The sequence below is a fragment of the Rhincodon typus genome, chromosome 4, assembly GCF_021869965.1.
Source record: "Rhincodon typus isolate 14 chromosome 4, sRhiTyp1.1, whole genome shotgun sequence".
NCBI classification, from domain to species: Eukaryota; Metazoa; Chordata; class Chondrichthyes; order Orectolobiformes; family Rhincodontidae; genus Rhincodon; species Rhincodon typus.
In genome coordinates, this window is record NC_063335.1 from 37,774,680 (window position 1) to 37,795,319 (window position 20,640).

The 20,640-nt window shown below is 38.8% G+C and overlaps 1 long non-coding RNA gene across 5 annotated transcripts; it reads right to left on the reverse strand.

Annotated features, from left to right (window-relative positions):
• Positions 1–1,584: 1,584 nt before the first annotated feature.
• LOC125482912 lies at positions 1,585–20,107 on the reverse strand. 5 transcript variants are annotated; one of them, XR_007261903.1, is made up of 5 exons: positions 19,200–20,106; positions 16,298–16,401; positions 5,710–5,961; positions 3,611–3,798; positions 1,585–3,492 (listed from the first exon to the last, which is right to left on the reverse strand). It is a non-coding gene; the product is annotated as an uncharacterized LOC125482912 (long non-coding RNA). The 5 variants fall into 5 exon arrangements; XR_007261905.1 differs by lacking the exon at positions 5,710–5,961 and having other exon boundaries at positions 19,200–20,107; XR_007261906.1 differs by lacking the exon at positions 16,298–16,401 and having other exon boundaries at positions 5,710–5,975; positions 19,200–20,104.
• Positions 20,108–20,640: the final 533 nt, after the last annotated feature.

The following is a 20,640-nucleotide window of genomic DNA, read 5'->3' on the forward strand; positions in this document are numbered from 1 at the left end:
TCCCTTTCAGAAATGAATTTAGGAAGCACAGTTTTCACAAAAAAAGATTACAGAACATTGAAGCTTTCTTCTGCAAATGGCAATTGCTGCTAGATCAGTTGTCAGTTGCACAATTGAGACTGACATTGTTTTGATATTAAGGGACTTGAGGTAAAGTGAGTACTGAAATTAAGTTGCAGATCAGCATTGAGGGTCTAAATACCCTACTCTTGTTTTTGTAGTCATAAATTATGCATCTCCAGTTTTGAGGTGATTCCGTTGGTAACACAATTGCCTCTGTTACAAGATTCTGGTTTCAAATCCCAGTCCAGGACTTGAGCACAAATATCAAGGCTGATATCTAATCTGTTGCAATACTGAGAGATTGCTGCACTGTCAGAGGTGCTGTGTTTCAGATGGGATATTAACCCAAGACCTGTCTGGTCTCTCAGGTGGATGTGAAACATTCCAAGGTACTGTTCAGAAGACAAGCAAGAAAGTTATCTCCAGTACCTGGCCATTGAGTCATTGTTTATTTCTCAGTCCTATAGGGCAATGCTTCAAAAGTATTTCATTGGCTGGAAAGCCCTTTGAGATGTCCAGTGTCTGTGAAAGTCACTTTGGAAATGCAAATATTTCTTTTCTGATTTTGAGACTTTGGTTTGAGTTCAGTCCTGACTAAATGAACATTTCCTTTCCGTGCATGTTGGCCCCCCAAGGTAAAAAAAAACTCAACCCTGAGTTCCATTCCAAAAATTTCCAAGTGACATAAAATTTCAGAGTCATCCCAAAACATTGGTCTGAGTACGTGAAGTGTAGATTTTAACCAGGACACTGAGAATTGCTAGAGGAAAGGCAAGTTTGCTTTGCATCTGAGAACGTCTGATGTGGATACTGGTTCCTCAAAAGTAAAACAAAAACTTCCATTTCTGAGTAATGAATAGGCACAAAAAAACCCATCCATCAAGAAATGTAACAGTTAACTTTCTGTTTCCTGAGCCATTTAACTGGATCAGGGTTAATTAAATTCAAGTGGTTCAAAAATTCAAAGTCTGCTGGTTACAAACCACTCAAGTTCTCAATTCAAAGCTTATGTCACCAAATGAACTCTTTTTGATGAATTTACCATCTTGGGCTCACTTTCATTGTGCAAGTTTTGTCTGCAGAATAATGGGAATGATCATCATGCAGTTATCACACCTAAGAGATTGCCAAGAGTACAACTGGGGCAGAATCCTATTACCTGATTGTCCAGGTTTAAATTATAGATTGAAGTTGTTCCTTTGTATCTACTGCTATTATTCCACATCTTCTGCTTAACCTTGACAGGACGGGTTTGTTTTCTGATTTGTGGGGGGAAGGTAAAGATTGTCATCACAGCAGCTGTCAATGTGGGCATTACTACCATTATGTTCCATGTCCTGGGGGACCAGTAAGAATCCCACAAATAGTTTAATGATTGTAATGTAATTCCTAAATGTTTGAGAACAACTATGCAATCCTATGAAATTCTATATCCAGCATAAAACTTCCAAGCACTCTTAAATTCATGTCTCATGATACGTGCACTGATTTATTTTATGTTTCATAGCACGGAACAATGTAGAGGGGCTCAGTGCTTTATTTAAAACAGAATGTTAAATGGCAATTTGTTTCACAATTTTGGACAAACCTGCTTGCCTCCATTCTGTTTCTTGGACTAACAAGATGAGATCATCGTTCTAACATGCAGGTCTTGGTGCCATGTAGGTTGGAGAATAAAATCAAACTGCAAGGCAGCAGAAAGAAAAGCTCAAGTATTTTCAATCCCATCAACACAGCAAATGGACAACTTAGTAGGGCAGAAATGTCCCATGAAAACCTTACAAGTGCATTACCAGACAAAATTTGACACTAAACCACTTAAAGGGATATTAGGGCAGTTTACAAAAAAAGTTATTCAAAGTCAGAGGTTTTAAGGGGCACTTTTATGAAAGAAACAGAGGTAGAGATGCAGAAACTTTTTTGGAATGATACTTCAGAGCAGGTAGTTTCCAGTATAGCTGTCCACGGGAGAGAATTAACTGTCCAAGTTGGAAAAGAGCTATGGAGCATTGTAGGGCTGAAGGTTCCCTTAAGAAATAGAGGGGGTGCGAGGCCATATAGAAAGTTGTAAAGAATGCTGAGGATTTTAAAGTTGAGCTGATACAAGTCCTGGAACCAAAGTGTATCATGGATGCTCACGGGTAATAAGTGAAAGTGAGTTGGTGCATGATAAGATACAGACAATATTGATTTGGATGAAATTGAGTTTGTGGAATGATGTACACTAAGAATCTAGCCAGAAAAGCGTCAGAGAGGTCAAGGCTTGAGGTAACAAAGTCACAGATAAGGTTTCAGAAACAGATAAGTTGAGACAGGGGCAGAGTCAGGTAATATTATGGAGCTCAAGTAGGAGGAGTCTTGCTCTTAGAAGTTCATATCCATCAAAATATTTTGCTATTGCACAAATATCTTGGCTTGCTATTCACTCTAATAATTTGTGCAGAATCAATATGTCACTGATCAATGTCTCCTCTCACTTCTTCAGCATTTTAATGTGTATACGGAAACCATCTCCATTGCTTTGTATGTGAGATCAGAGGTGATCAATTAATCTTCTTTTGATCGTGAAGCCTGAGGCCTGGAAATGTAGCCTCTTTGGTCAAGAAAGAAGGACATTTATACATTTAAACATATAAGGATTCATACTGACACTGAAGCAGTTTGTGTCCGTATGTAGCAATACCTGGACAACATCCAGATCTGGGCTGACAAGTGGAATGTAACGTTCATGGGAACATAGGACAGGAATAGGCCACTTGGCCCTTCAATCCTGCTCCACCATTTGATAAAAACAAGATTAATCTTTGTATGGTCTTATCTCCACTATCCCACTTGCAGGCCATTAACCTTCACTCCCTTGCCCATCAAAAATCTCCCCAACTCAGCTTTGAATATATTTAAAGACTCAGCCTCTACCACCTTCTGGAGTACTCTCCATTTGCCTGGATTAGACCACCTCCAACAACGTTCATGAAGCTTTACATGATCCAGTACAAGGCAACCAGCTTGATCAGCATTCCATCCACTTATTTAAACATTCAATCCTTCACATTGACACAAAGTGGCAGCAATGTGTACCACTTCCAAGATGTACTACAGTACCTCATCAAGTTACCATACAGTAGCTCCTTCGACAGCACCTTCCAAATCTGCAACCTCTATTGCTTTGAAGGACAAGGGCAACAGATGTGTGGAAATGCCATCAACAGCAAGATCCCCTGCAAGCCGCACACAATCCTGACTTGGAAAGATACCATCAATCCTTCACTACAGCTGGGTGAAAATTCTAGAACTCCCTTCCTAACGGTACTATGGGAGTACCTACACGTCATGGTCTGAAGCATTTCAAGAAATGAATGTTCTCCATAACATTCTCCAGGGCAATTAGTGATGGATGACAAATGCTGGTTTAATCAGCAACAGCAGATCCTGTGAAAGAATAAAAAAAAGTAAATCCATTTCAAGATCTCAGGATGTCTCAAAACACTTTATTGCCAAAGAAGTACTTGTTGTAATGTAGAAAGCAGGTCAGCCAGCTTATACGCACCAAGGTCTCCAATCCGTTTTAATAATGTTGGTTGAGGAGTAAGTATTGGTCAAGACACTGGGAGGAGCTTCTCTGCTCTTGCTCACAATAGAGTGATTTGATGTTTTATGCCCAGCTGACAGGACATTCAGGGTGCTGCTTTAATGCCTCATCTGAGAATCAGCACTTCACACAGTGCAGCATTCTACCTGTACAAATCAGAATTATTAATTCAGTAAAATAATTTAAAGTTATGCATAGAAAGCAAACTAAAAAAAGAACGTGCATTATTACACTGCCATTCAGGATCACTGGACACCTCCAAATGCTGTAGAACCAATGGAATACCATTTGAAGTAGTTACTATTGTAATGCAGAAAATGTAACAGCTAATGTGTGTACATCTGGCTAAATAGTTGACACTCCCCTTCTCTTCAAAAACAGTGCCTTGGGATCTTTTATGCCCTTTGAGAGGATAAGAGAGGACCTTGGTTTAAAATCTCAGCCAAAAGTTTGCACCATTGGGAATACAGTATTTCCTCAGTGGTCCACTGAGAATGTTAATTTAAATTTTGTGCTCAAGTCCTGGAGGTGGACTTAAAGTCTATAACTTAGTAATTAATTGACAAGTGTGTTTCCTAACACCACAGCGGAGTGGGAAAGAAAGATGTGATTGATAAGAAAGCATGTGACAAATATAAAGGACAAATAAAGATGTAAAAAAAATACATTTTAAAATGTCTCCAACAGTTAGATGTTGAAGGAATGGGACTCTACACTTATAAAATCAAATTTCAGAGCTAGAGATGCAGTTTGGGAGTAATAATTGGGAGTAATGATCACTGTGGCAAAAATTCACTTTTACCTAGATGCACCATTGTTAACATTTTCTAGCATGTTTAATTGCTATTGTAAGATAAATATAGCAAGTTCATGGGTTTGCATGGATTTCATTGCCAAATCACTGAGGTACTGATATAGCATAACTTGTTCAGGACCAGGGCCAAGGACACAATGGCAGCAAAGTGTATCATATATACATGGTGGAATTTGAATTCAATAAACATCTTGAATGATGAGTCTAATGATGACAGTGAATCCATTGCCAATTGTCGGGAAAACCCATCTGGTTCATTAATCTCCTTTAGGGAAGGAAACTGCCATCCTTACCTGGTCTGGCCTACTTGTGACTCCAGACCCATGGCAATGTGGTTGACTCATAACTGCTCTCTGGGCAATTAGGGATGGGCAATAAATGGTGATCTAGCCAGCGATGCCCTCATCCCATGAATTAATAAAGAAAAAAAATCCCATGAAAGAATAAATCCAAAAACACTTCAGACAGATTTCAAAGTTGAACGTATGTATCTATGGTGTGTGGACTCCGGTATGCTGAAACTGTCCCAGGACAGTGTCCATCTGGGCCTTCAATATCATCATTGAGTCCCTACAGTGTGGAAGCAGGCCATTTGACCCATCAATCCATACCAACCCTATGAAGAGCATCCCACCTCCCACCCTGTATTTCCCATGGCTATTCCACCTAGACGGCACTTCCTTGGACTTGGGGAAAATGGAGCACCCTGAGGAAACACTTATTTTTACAAAAAGGATAAACACCAAAGCATCAGCAAATGGGGCAGCTCCTTATTGTTGTGCCTCTATTCTGATACTTAATGCAAAAAGGAAAATAATACCAATGATCCATTAATCAGAAGCATTTAAACACCCTCATCCTCTCCAGCGCTGGGGTGATACATTAATAAGCCATGCTCATGTTATTCAGTCCACACCACCCAAACAACTTAGCTGGGTTAACTGCAGACTTACATGAGCAGATAAAAGTCTTGCCCAATGCCAAGCTAGAATTGAAGGTGGATCCAGCCCTCTATAGTCCAGACTGTCCAAACTTGCAAGTACAGGTAACTTGATCATAAACATGTAATTAGCATGAGAAACAAAGAGTTCTAAGGAATCCAAGGACAGTTATTATTAAAAGCTAATGGACAGGTACAAAAATTATAGAAATTATAAATGACAAATAGACTTTCTCTCAAAATACTCAAATGCAAAAAGGTGAATGTTATTTTTTCTTATATAGAGCTTTACTTTGATCCCACCTGGAGTGATTTCTTTCAGTTCTCAGCATAGCATCTCGGGAAGGATACAATGATCTTCGAGTTGAAGCAGGGCAGATTCATGAGACTGATAACATGAGACTGGGCTAAGTTGGAAAGGTGGTTTGTAGGATGATCTCACTGCTGAAAGCACGTTGATGGAGTTGAGGGATAGATCAATCATGTTCCAATTAAAACCATGATGAAGAGATTGAATGGCCTTCTTCATTCATACTTCTTTCGAGAAGACTGATTCTGGGAAAATGTAACTGTTTTATATTTACATTGACAGACATAACTTATCTTGTTTAAGTACTGGAATTATAATAATATATTTCTCAGCCTGTGAAAAATATGTAACCAAACATCACAAGATCAGTTAATTGTCATGTCATTTTTCAGATCCTGTTTTATGAATATTTACCACATTTTTATAAATTTTAACTGTACTAAATTGACTGACACTTTTTCAGATACACTATTTTCTTTGTAAGTTGACAAAAACAATTTTCTTTGCTACCATTAATCATCACATGAAAATTTTCATGGTAAGTTACATCACTGCATCCTTGGGCAATGAACTAAAATATAACTGACCTCAATAAAGTCCTCTGATAAGTTACATGACAATCTATAAACTAGTAATATCCCATTTAGATTGTTCTTTTGGCTTTTCTATGAGATAAACATTCAACATTACAATACAACACTGCACAGGTTTAGAGAAGGTTGGTCACTGTCCGTTTTCCCTGTGGTTTTATGTAATGTCACATTTAACACCATGCTCCAGCCATTACGTTGAATTGGACTGTAAATAATCTGGGATCTCCTTTGGTGTTTCTTCTCTATGATCTGTATGGGGTGGTTGGTGTTATGATAGGATCCGATCATGAAGTTATGGATACCTAATACCCATGCATTTCTTGTCTGTAGGAACTAATGGTGTAGATCTAACGTGAATCAATAGTCCCTGTAACAGTTCCACCATGTTCAGAATCCTTGTCTCAAACTGCAAAAGGATCCCAATTCTATCCCTTCATGGCCTGGTCTTGCTTCCACAACAACACAATAATTGGAGATATGGAAACATGGTGGAAATTTTACTGGGTAGGAATCTAGAAGCCTGGTCCAACAATCCATAAACATGAGGTCAAATGCTGCCATAGCAGCTGGTGAATTTGAACTAAATTAATTCAATAACATTGGAATCAGGACTGGTGACCAGATCATTACTGGATTGTCATGAAAACATGTTTGATTCACTAATGTCCTTACAGTCATAGTCAGAGAGATATACAGCACGGAAACAAACCCTTCAGTCCAACAGATTTCTAGGGTACACCTGATCAGGTCCTGGGGATTTATCCACCTTTATGCATTTTAAGATGTACAGCACCTTCTTCTCTGTAATATGGACATTTTTCAAGATGTCACTATTTACTTCCCCACATTCTCCATCTTCCATATCCTTCTCCACAGGAAACATTGATGTAAAATACTCATTTAGTATCTCCCCCATCTCCTGCAGTTCTACACATAGGTGGCCTTGCTGATTTTTAAGGGGCCCTATTCTCTCCCTAGTTACCCTATTGTCCTTAATATATTTGTAGAATCTCTTTGGATTCTCCTTAACCCTATTTGCCAAAGCTATCTCATGTCCCCTTTTTACCTTCCTGATTTCCCTCTTAAGTATACTGCTACTGTCTTTATACTCTCCTAGGGAATCATTTGATTTCGGCCTTCTATACCTGACATTTACTTCCTTCTCTAGTCATCCACCATTCCCTACACCAGCAGCCTTGCTCTTCACCCTAACAGTAACATACTGTCTCTGGACTCTCGTTATCTCATTTTTGAAGGAAATCTGTTATCTTTACCTAGTCTATCCTATATGTGGCTCTACACCCGACAATAATGTTACTAACTTTTAATTTCCTTTGGAAATAGCCTAGCAAGCCAGTCAATTGTATCACAAATAATGATAAAAAGGTATAACCTACAAGATGGAATGGCTCACCACATACTCAAGGACAATTAGTTGTGTAATAATTCCTGGCTTTGCCAGTAACTCACAAATCCTGAATTGCGGAATTCTAACTGCTGTCTTGGCCAATATTTATCTCTCAATCAACAACCACAATCCAATGATCTGGTTGATATCACATTGATGCCTGTGGAATTCTGTTGTGAGCAAGTTGGTTTTCCTGCAGGATAGCAGTGGCCATATTCTAAAAAAAGTACTTTCTTGGCTGTAAAGCACTTTGGAATGTCCTGACGTTCTATAGAAATGGAAGTTCTTTTCTTGATCAGTTTTCTACCAGCAAGCTGTGAGTTGAGAAGTAATTGTCCTTCAGGTTGTGTTGGCACCAGTCATTCAAACTTGTCTGCTCTAACTTGAGCCTATTTCGCCAGTTACCAAGCAACCTGGTGAATGGAACTCCTCTGTAGAGCCTTCATGGGTAGGAGAAAATGGAGAAGAATAACAGTGTGCATCTCTGGTCCATTGCACCCATGCTATCAGTAAGGTAACTGGGCACTGGCAGTTGTACTGAGATATCCATTGACTTGCAGCACCCTTTAGTCCCAATTGAAATATATCATATGATAACAAGTAATCTTGTGTAAGCAGGAGGGTCAAGAAGTGTTTGGGGGTTGGGGGGGTGGGGGGCAGAAGGTGGGAATTTGTCAACTATGACATTTTTTAAAGCAGCTGTTGTTCTCATTTTGGGATTTGGCAGCTGACAGTTTAAACCCAGTTCATTTATAACCACATTCCATTGAGATCCATGTATTCCCATTCAGAGGATAATTTCTCCAGGTTGCCAAAACTAAGGTAATGTTCCTTAAGCAGATGCAGTTAATGTCATCAGCATGAACTATTGGAAATATTAATAGCTCTCACACAATTGCAAAGAGTGTCCACACTGCATGTACTCTCAGTGTGAGCGCTTCAGTTTTATCCTGAATAGACTCTCAAATGAGGATTACGGGAATTACAAGCTGAAGAAAACAGAAACAAGTTATTTTAAGAATAAAGCTCCTGGTGTGTTGCCACTTCCAAAATTTACAGTCCTCTGTGGTGTTGGGTTAAAAGTTTAAGAAAAATTTGTGGATTTTTATACTTAGGAAGGTACAAGCATTGGGAAGGGGCACACAAGTCAACATCGCGACTTCTCAGTGCCTCAAGTGATCAGAGAGAGAATAAAATTCTTTTTAGCCTGTCCAATAATGTGCTTTAATTGCAACCATAAGGATGGAACTCCATCTTTTACAGCAGTAACCTTTCTTTCATTTTGCATGACAGTAGTCCTTGTGAAGTCTCCAAGATGACTGAATTAGTGCCAGCATTGACTGTGCCCACTGGGAACTAGACAGTTGCTGTCTAGACTCGTTTCACCTTTCAATACAAGTTCCTGCAATTTACAACTGTTTTTAACATATTGAAACATGCCACAACACTGAGTGAGGATATCTCATAACTTTTAATGCTGGACGGGGTGACAATGATAGGGAAGGACAAGACAATGTAAGGATTTGTAAGAAAGGAGGAGATTTTAAAATTATGGCTTTGGCAAAGCACAAACCATCTTAGGCCAAACTTGCTGCCAGCAGAGATGGGAGGTACCAAAGGAACTTGAACATTGTACTAAATCATTATAGTAGCCATTGTTTTAGAACCAATAATATATAATTCTTAAAAAAGGAATTGAATATTCTTTCAGTCATAGTTAGGAGTTTTATCTGGAGCTCTTGATTCACAAATAGAACTTTCAGAATTCTCTTTAAAGGTGTGTTGCAATGCAAATCCTTGTTGCATTGTATTTTCTCTAATCCTTTTTGTAAATGTATTCTTTCAATGCTGGGATAACTTATTTTCATTAATCCTCCTCAATGGCTGCAAAGTAAACAAATTCACAACAAATGCTGATCTACAGAAATCATGCATTATTCAAAATCTTGATTAATAAATCAGTTGGTATTTTTAAAAGCAATCTCAGGCCAGTTTTTCCTGTTGTTTGCTAATTTTAGAGAAAGAATCAATATGTCTGAGGAATGATTCAATGCCAGTGGAAAATACTATTGGATGTTCACTCATAACTAATGATACTTTGAGGAATACTGTTATGAATTTACCGAAAACTGGACAAAAAAGCATCAAAAATGCCGCAGCTTAAGGCTTTGTAAAATGCTAGTCAAGAAGAAAACAACATTGAAATTTGTTTAAAGAGGAGATCATCAAAATGTGAGTGTTGATTTCAGGTTTCTGGTTAGCTGATAAGGTAACATAGTTCATGTACTAAAATGAGAGGTGGTTGCCTTATTAGAGCCATGTTTAAAATGTTAAAGGAAAGCTTTGCTAGTACTTGCATATAATATTCTATGAACAAATCAACTAGCATGATCTACATATTCTGTTTATTGATTAATTGACATTATGAGTATATCAGGATTTTTACCACTCGTAATAATCACACAATAATGGCTTACTTTTGCCTTGTAATGGCATTGTTGATTCTGTGCACCACATATGTAGGTCTAAACACACAAACTGAATATCAGACACCTTTCAATTTCCTTCATTTGAGTTCTAATAAAGGGTCACAACCTGAAATGTTAATTTGTTTCTCTATGCACAGATGTTGCCAGACCAGATGACTAATTCCAGCATTTTATTGTCATCATAGTTTTCTGACAATAAAGCCAAGTCCATGCAAATACAAAAACAAAACACACAAATCCGAAATAAGTACATCTCAGTGTAAATCTAAACTTCTCCATCTCCCGCTCCTCCTTTGACTTGCTTCTTAAAACTACATCTTTGATGTCACATTTGGTCACCTATCCCATTATCTCTTCAACTCCCTCAATAGACATTGTCTCAGGCCTTAAGCACCTCAGTGTTGTTAATCTCTGAGCTGAGCATTTAACCTCTAACCATGTTCACTCAAAGATTTCTGTTACCCTTCTCAAGATCCACAGATCCCTTCCCTCAATCTGTATTCCTCTAACTCTGAGCTTTGATGCCTCCCTGCTTCCTTCATCCCACTGATGATAGTCATGTCTTCAGCTTCCCTAAAACTCCCAGTCTGCTTTGAAATCCAAGTTCTTCCATCACATTTTGTATTAACCATTTTTTTGACTTGTCACCCATTTTCCTAACACCACTGGGAAGCAAGTTTGGACTTTTTCTTTGTGAGTGGTGATATTTAAATGCACATTATTGTTATCTAATTTAGACATTATTCCCTTGAAAGCCATTTTCATTTCATTTATTTCTATAGAAGATTTTCGGTTTAGTGTATAATATTAGAATAATATTAATACCATTATGCCATTTAATACGCACTTGTAGAAAATATACATTTAAATAACAGATTGATGGCCTTATATTCACCTTTTCAAATACCAATCTGATAATTATTTGTCTAAATAGGTCCATTTAACACCTCATTATTCATAAACCACTAGACTCTTCAATGGCACTGTGTAACATAAGGACTGTGGGCTGAATCTGGACCACCTGATTATTCATCCAGCCCACGATGTATATTTGCAAATCTGAACAGACAACCCACAACTAGTACTCCTCAAAAAAAAAACAAATAAAGCATTAAATCTTCAGATTATGGAACTCACAAACATTTGTTTCACATTGCATTAAAAATCTTTTGGAGGATGATGCCGTTGAAAACGTTAAGCAATCTTTAGCTCACAATTCTCCATGCACTATTTGAAGAAGTGTAAAATTAAAACTGTTATTTCTTTGTCGATCCAAAGCATGTATGTGATCAGGTTTTTGTTTGATATAGAGATTATTTATTATTATAATATCAGAATTGAAAATGTACTTCATTAATTCAAACTCACATAAATGATTCAATAATGGCAATAATATCTACTATGCAAATTGGTTATAGCAACAAAAACAAACTGCCTAGATATACAGTCAATAGTAAAAATTCCAATGGGAAATTACGGTAAAGTATTTAATGTAATGTCAAGTCTGTGTGATTCCAACTTAAAAATGCAAATCCATAAACCTTCACTCTCTCAATTCATCTTTAAGATGCTTCCTAAAACCTTCCAACTTGACAAATCTGTCATTACTCTAATAACTTCCTAACATCTCCCTGGCACTTTGTGCCAAATTTTGTCTGAGAGCTGCCTTGTGATATCTTACTCTCTTGAAAGTGCTATATAAATGCAAGTTATTATTGTAACAAGCATATAACTTGTTCAGTCTTAATTCGGGTACTACTAACAAAATCAAGGCTGTTATACACTGACCGGTTAGTAGGCACATTGTGCATCGTACCTCCAGTCAGTACCTTCACCAAACAACACTAAATTGTCCTTAAAGAAAACATGGTCCCCCACCCCAATAATGCATACATCGTGGCCAATAAGGTCCAATTGTGCTTGTTCATTCAGTAATGGGCTTAAATTACCTTTGCTAAATTTCTGAAAGAGAAAAGTTGATTTGCTTGCAAACTACCGAAATAAGGAACTCAATACGTGGCTTTTCACTGGTGAGATCCAGCAACCTATCAATCTGTGATGGAGCTATAAATAACTCAGTTATTTTCCTAATCTATCCTGATATTGGATATGAGTATCAATGGTTTTGTAAGTAGATCATATTTCATCTTGTGCTTCATTGAGTCATACAGCAGAGAAAGAGGCCATTCAGCTCATCATCCCTGGGCTGGCTCTTTGAAAGAACTGTATGATTAGACTCACTTCCATTCTTTCTCTATAGCTCTGCAAACGTTTCCTTTTCTGGCATATATCCAATTTTCTTTTTGTAAATTACTATTGAATCTGCTTCTACCACCATTTTGAGCAGTGCATTCCTGTTCATAATATTCACTGGGTTATAAAGGAAGCATAAGAGATTTTCATAAATGAATATTCTGAATAAATGTTTAAAATCTGTAAAATTAGTTATTTCCTCAAAATACTACAATAAGAATGTATTGATTTGGAGAAGTTCCGTCAAAATACTACAGCAAATATTTATTTGTACTTTTGTAACTAAGTAGAATGTCGAAATACCAAATAAAGAGCACTGGATAGCAACATGGTAATCAAATCTGGAAGTTCACATGAAGTCATAAACAAAACAGCAAAATTAAACAGTTTATACCTATCACCCGTATCTCTGAAATAAACTGCAACTCTGAAAATCATTATAATATTTTCCTGTTATTTACAATATCTTTGCCATGCTCATTGCTTTTTATTTCTCTGGCTGAATATTTTCAGCCATTGCCTCATGTTCCAGAATTGTAGGATGAGTTTGATTATCCTTTTTTTCTCTCGGCATGTTGCGGTTCTCATTAGGATCTCAAGCACTAAATCTTGTTGATAAAAGGTGATGGGAAAGGTTTGTCCACTACCAAGACATTTATTTCCCCATCATGCTTTTTCTGATGCACCATCTTCTCGTTCCTTGCAGCTCACTAGTATCTTCGTAATGGGAGGGTAGATGGTACAGTAGTAGGATGCAGAAAATATTGCAACTTTACAAATAATTAATACACAATTGATTGGAAAGAGTCACACATCTGTTATTAGAATTTTGTAAATATAATCCCTCAATATTGTTAGAATTATCATATTGGAAGTAAAATTAAACAATAATTTCCTAGAAATATTTCCTTTCATTTGGATGATTTTACTCAAGAACTAATTGACTAAAAATCATTGCTGGTTAAAATTAAAGTATATAATCAGTAAATTGACTATTCTGTGGAAATACAACCTTATAAATAGTAAGTCTTGATCTATTGATTAAAAAATACATTAGATGTATATATGTGATGATTTCCTTTTCTAAAAATAATAACATTTCTTTGAACCACAATTTTAAAAATTAAGTTCACACTATTTTACTGACTGAATGTGTGCAATCGAGTCCTTTCAACAAAGAGTTAGAAAGAACAAATAAATCAAGACCATTCTCACTTGTGTATGAAGATTTGACTGACTTTGCTTCATTTCTGAAGACTAATGGAAAAAAATGGTTTGCAATTATACGATGCCTTTCACAACTTCAGGATGTACCAAAGTGCTTTCCAGAAATTGAGGTAACTTTTGAGGTGTCGTTAATCTTGTGATACAGGAAATGTGACAGCCAATTTATGCACAGCAAGATTAGACAAACAACAATGTGATAACATCTAGATAAACTGTTTTAGTCATATTGGTTAAGGGATAAATATTGTTTAAGAAATAATGAATAACTTCCCTACTCTTCTTCAAAATAGCTCCATGGAACATTTTATGACCACTTGACAGGGCCTCAGGTTAACATTTAATCCAAAATAGACACATCTACCAGCCAGCACTCTCTCAGTCCTGGGCTGGGAACATCAACCTGAATTTGAACCCTCAGCACTCTGGAATACAACTTGAATCCATGACATTCTGGCTCAGATGCATGAGTTCTATCACTAACCCAAGGCTGACAAGGTTTATAGATGATCTAACAGAGGCGTTCAAATGGGATTTTCATAATGTAAACAAGAAACTATAGCTAACTAAATTTGAGATACCACAGAACAAACTGAAGACTTTTCAGAGTAATTAAAACATGCCCTAGCACAAGCCACAGGGGTTAAATACTAAATAAAAACCAGTTCCAAGGAAGGGTCACTGGACCCGAAACTTTAACTCTGATTTCTCTTCACAGATGCTGCCAGACCTGCTCAGCTTTTCCAGCAATTTCTGTTTTTGTTTCAGAAGCCATAGCGGATTCATTATAGTTTGCAAAAGGGAAGTAAAAGAAAAGTCATAAAAGAATTTGAAGTGCAGGGAGATGGAACTCAGCTGTTTTAGAGTAGCTGGAATAAAATGGCTACCTTTTGTCCAATGAAATTCTGAGTTTAACCACAAATGAATTGGCACTTCGTTGAAATTACCTTTACCATAATGTGTGTAACATGGACACTGAACAGGTTTTGTTTTACTAATATTTAGACTTTGGTCCTACTCTTCTGCACACGTTCGAATAACCAAAACAACTCAATGTATTTCTCACGCAGCAACTCAGTCCCTCAATGATTTGACATTAAATTCTCCGATAGTGTAGCCACGGTAAACTTGAGCAGGTCTGTAGATTGAACAAAATTACAGCGAGTGTGGGGAAAGCAAGGTTTACACTCAGTGGCACACTAGCCAGACCAGAATAAGAAAAACGATACAATCTTGGATGCTGGGGCAACTTTCTCACCGAGGAATGGGGAAGCAACACGGGATTTTGTTTTTGTTTATTTAATGCTTCAAAGAAGCATAAACGGTCTTGGCGTGCTAACTCTACCTCGGACCAGTGATGGGAGTATACTCCACGGACAATGACTAAAATTCCGTTCTTCGGCATGACTTTATCGTCGTTGAAGAAGGAAGTTTCCTGACGATACCCACTCCCTCCCTGCACATCCTAAAATAAAAAAAAAAATCCTTGGCGGGAGTACAGTTTGAGAATCATTACTGGAGATCCTTTGCGGAGGTGCGCTGCGCGCTACGGGAATAAAGGAGTGCATATTAAATAGCACAGTGGTCAGTGACTGGAACCATTCACATTTCATTGGGCGGCAGCTAACCCTTTAAGGGCCACACTGGCTCGAAATGGATTAAAAACCCTCCGGACACTATATTTATTCGAAGATTGCAGCGAATACAAACTCCCATCTGTGCATCTCCTAACCTTAGTGCTGTAACTCAGCAGAAAATGCTGTCCCTCAGTGTTAAGGGCTGTAGAATAAAAACGACGGTGGTCTGAAAGCGACCCTTTGCATTCAATATTTCAGTGGGTTACACCGTGATGCGATTGGAAACCTATTGACCCGTGGAGGAAAAGGGGAAAGTTTTTATGTTATCAACGTGTACGAATATAAAATTTGTTGGAACGTACAACTGGAGTTCAAAGCATTTTAATGTGTGCTCATGGCCGAGGTGCATAGGACAAATAAAATCGCACCCCAGAAAGGGTTAAACCCTTTCGTACAGAACATCTTCCAAAGTAAAGCCAAAAATGTTAACAAGATGTTCAAAAGCTTGAGGGTTAACTATGTCACGGATAAGAAAACGTTGTCTCTCCCCCCACCCCCATTTATGGTTTTGTACGATTTAACACTACCATCTCCAATATTTAATATTAGAAAAGGATACATTTTACAAACGGCACGTGCAATGTAACAGTCCAGTTTTTAATTGATTGGTCAACAGCAAGTTTTAAAATAAAGCTTATTTCACAAGTCTTGGGTAAAGCATGCGCATAATTTAAAAAAAATACGAGTCTCCATTGAATGTATGAGCAAAGCTTTTTGTTTTTTTTTTCAGATGAGGTTAAATTTAGCTTCAGTAGCATTTCTAATATAAGGGGGGGGGTGGAATTGAAATGTTGCTTTTGGTCAGGTTTAAATCTGTAGTGGATATCCTACTTGAATGACTTTGTACATGAAATCGCTGAGGCCAAAGCTTCACCTCGGGCTTCTGACAGTTTTGAAATGTCTCAGTTTATTACCCTCCCTGTCCGCCCGCCTGTGTAAGGCGCAGAGGCACGTTTGCTGACTGCGATAACCCTTACCGTCGCGTCCCTCGTATTAACCGGTCTTTCTGTCGCCGTTTTCTTTTTTAACCCAGTCGGAACATTTCAGTTTGATGGATCAGTCACCCGTATTTAATCCAGGGCTGAGGGGAGGAAAGAGAATGGGAGTATATGTGTATGTGTTTTGTAAAGTTAAAACGAGCCGAACTCTTGCACAGCAGCCTCGAATTTGATCCTTGACCACAGTCCTAATGTTTTAAATTACAACTACACTTCAACCCTATTTTCACCTGCTTCCCTCAAAAATAAATCATGTATTTTTTTTATTTTTAGGAAGAAAGAAATGAACCCGCATAATTTACAGTCCTCAGATACTGAAACTGACCTGAAATTGACATAGGCAAATCGGTGGGAATAAAGGAGGCGACAGCTTTCGGCTGCCATTTCAAACCTGGTTCTTACATTTATTGTACAACTTGGCTGATATTTGTTTTGTGTTGCCCCATCGGTTCCACGCCTGGTCCTGAAAAGACTGTAAGAGGACCCTGTTTTTTTTTGAGGCGGTAGAACTTGCAACAGCCGATAGCAAGTAGTTCAGGGATACTAAAAGAAAATATTTCCTGCTCTTGAGTTACATCCTCCTATCAGGTTACGAGTGGCACCGGCAAACCAGATGTTGTCCCAGAAACTGTTGACTTAAAACAGTATTTCAGAACAAAAGCACAACGGGCCAAGAACGTCGCAATCGGGGAAATAATGCAGAGAAAACAAGGTTTGGAAACAACTTTCCTCAAGTGTGTGTGCGGTATCTAATTCCAACATTTAAAAAAATATATATGAAAAAGACATATACTGTTGATGCCCAATTACTGAAACTCCTTTTTTTTGTCTCTCACGATTCTCAGAATTGGGCTTTGTTTTAGATGCATCAGATTTTTATTTTTCCAACAAAAATCCCAAAACTTTTGCAAGTTAAGTTTCAAGGCCTAGCTATTTAGTTCGGAACCAAAACCTTGTCAACTGCAAAATAAGTTTATCTCAAAAACCCCAAGATGTGTTTGTAAGGGCAAGGGAAGTTTGTACCTGCAGATCCACCGCACTGATAAAATGCAAACTAGTTTCTGGTCTTTTATAAATGGAATGAAAATCATAATTCAGATTCATCTTTAAAATGCAGTTTAACACAGCACAAAGGCCGACTGGATCGTGAGGCAAGCAATATTAAACTCTGGCCCTTTCCCCCTTCTCTGATTAACAGCGCCGAAAAAAAACAAGAAAGGGTCGTGTTTAACCTTATACCTATCCTCACAGGTAGAATACATAACTTGATCCAAGTGACATTTAAGCAAAGTCTGGTATTTTTTTAAAAAATGAAACTGTTACATAAAATCTGTCCAAGTTCCTCCCAGGAATCTGGAAGCGGACATCTCTTCCGAAGAATTCAGTATAATAGCGGCGAGGAGAGTATTGTGTGCGGAGAAAGGTATTTTGATCACAGGAGCGGAGAACTGAAGTATGTAGAGTGGTCGGAACTACAAGATTAGGAGACCAAATGCAACTTTAACCTCAAAACATACAGATGAAAAATTAAAACATCTGGACATATCTTCATTTAAGTTTGCTTTACTTTCTTTCGAAAGACTGTCCAAATGTTTTAGGAAACTTCGGAATACAAAATCAAGATAGGAATACGGCTAAAATACAATGCGGCAGTGAGAGAACGAGACGCAGGTCGTGGACCAAGAGAATTAACACTGGGCAGGAATAAAATGGCATTTATATAATAATGAAGAGTAGTGTTGGAAACAAATATGTCTTTATTTCAATACAAGTGAATCTAAACTGAACTGATTCTGCAGCGGCAGAATGCCAGGCCATGTCCGACTGCAACTGATCAGATTGGGCAAAACGGCCCAGCAAAGATGGAGACGGAGATGTAAGAGTTGCATTTATATCTCCATATTACACAGCACCAGGACATCGGCATTACAGTGTTTAGGTCCATACAAGTGTGGCTAGCTTAACAGAATTGTTTATTATAAAATTGATCGCATTGTAATAATGCACAGAACTACAAGGCAGTGATGATACAGATATACCCTCATGTCAATCTCTTTATGAAGGGACAGTAACACCTTAAATAATGTAAATCCCACTGGGTATTTTGTAAAGATAATGTGTACCCTCTTTAGAGACAAAGGAAACATGACAAATCTCTGTATTGATTTCGACGGTCTGAATATATAACATGCAAATAAAGCCTGTCGCCTTTTTAAAATGTTTATTTTGGGGAAAGACAGTAAGAAAAACCCACTCATTACTGGAACTGACTTGTACGATGCAATGAAACCACCCTGCGATGTTTTAGTTACTGAAGGGCAGGCTTTGCGTGGAGTTGTGCAGCAGTGTCATTTCTGTGTGTGTGTGTGTGTGTGTGTGTGGATGTACTGCCCCCAGTCAGTCAGTCAGTCAGCGGGAGTGTATTTGTGTCAGTTTAAGAGCCCACGTAAACCGCTCTTGCAGCTGACGCACAGGCACTCCGAGACTGACAGACAGACTGACAGACAGACAGATAGATAGATGGACGCGTTGCAGGGTCATGACGCCTGGGCGAATGCACAGATGTTAGGGCGGAACCTGAAGTTGTTTTGAACGTATTAGCTCCTACTTCCAACACTCAAGTGCAAGTGGGTCGGTCTGATTCTCTCCCCCCCACCCCCGCCAACAAACCCCCCCCAGCCCCCTCCTCCCCCAATCCAACATTGTTCCCGTCAGCTGAAAACTCGAGAGGAATAGCAGCGGATCGATTCGAGGATCAAATTGTTTTACAGAACAGACAAGGAACCATTCTGCGCCAGCTAAAGTTTTACTTTAAAATCGATGTCAGGAACAAGGCAACATTCTGGAGAGAAAGAAGTGTGAATGATGGTCTGCGACTCACCGATTCCGGGCCAGTAATTCGCCGTCTCCTGGGGGCAGATTGGACTGCGGACTGAAGCCCTCCCTGAAGTTTGAGTTCAGCGCTGCGCCGACGAGTTCCCTTCATGTCGCGGGTAAGAGCCGAGAGGCCTCCTGGCCGCTGAGACCATGCGAGAGCTGACAGGCTGAGCAGGAACCGGCCAGCACCGGAGGCGGCGTTTGGAAGCGTGCAGTCCGGCAAATGAGCGAGAGCAGCCTCCCTGCCAAAGCAAAATTGATCATAGCTACAGGGTTCAGAGCACCAGACAGAGAGGGGGAGGTAGGGAGGGAGGCAAAACACGGAACAAAAGTTCAGGAAGTGTCCCAACAGTAAATACAGACTTTCTCTCTCTCTCTGTTCTCGTTTGGAGCAACTTATGTTTGATCAACTGCCTTCTTTATGTAAAAAAGGGGTCTTATTATGAAGGAACCATTGTTTATAGCTGGTATTTAAGGCACAGCTTCTATACAGACAGGATGAGAGTTGGGTAGAGGTGGTGAAGATACAATTGTATGGAGTAATATTACTGAATAACATTACAGAAGAAGTGCGCGGCACAGAAACAGAGGGAGACACACACAGACAAACACATAGAGACAGACCCTCCTCTTCCCGTACGCGACATTCACTTCCTCAAAGGTGGAACGAATCAAACAGGAGCCGGGCATCAACTCCCAACCGAGAGCGGAAAAAAAAACCCAGAAACCAATACTATTAATGCAACCGGAATGTGAGGTCCTGGGTTTGTCTCTTTTTTTAAGTAAAAGGAAAACAAAGACAATAAACGTTAAGATATTGAGAGAGATCTTAAGTCACTTGGCGCCTCTTTCTCCCGAGTGATAACGCCAGATTCTCCCCAGCTTCCTGCAAATTGACTGAAAAGTTTCTTCTAGACTTAGTAAATCCGCCTTGCCAATAACACCGGGAAAGTGCAACATTTAAACAATAAAACTCCCCGAAAAGCCTGCTGCTCCGAAATGTTAAGTTTCTAAAGTAGACATAAATAAATACGGAATGCTGTCGTTCTGAGAGTTTGGAAACACCGCGGAGAATTAGGAGGACGAGGGGAGAGAAAACCTCTTCTGTTAACTTGTGGCGGAGGAACAGCTTAATCTCTGTCTGGAGAATTGGTACTAGCAAAGGAGGGAGAAAAGATTTAAAAACAGGCGGTACTTCTGTCTGCAGACATACCGGCAAATTTCGATTGCAACTATAAGTTCACTTTTCATCATTGTTGCTGCTGCTACACTTTTTTTAAAAGAACGAGTGAACTGTGAGGACATTGCAATGTGCTGGAGAGAGGAAGAGGATTTATCACTGAATACTGTTCGATAGCTCTGTGGATCAGTTAAGAGTGTCTTGCTTAGTGGATATTCTGTATTTCCCCGGAGCCCACCCGAGAGTTTACTCTCACCCACCGCCC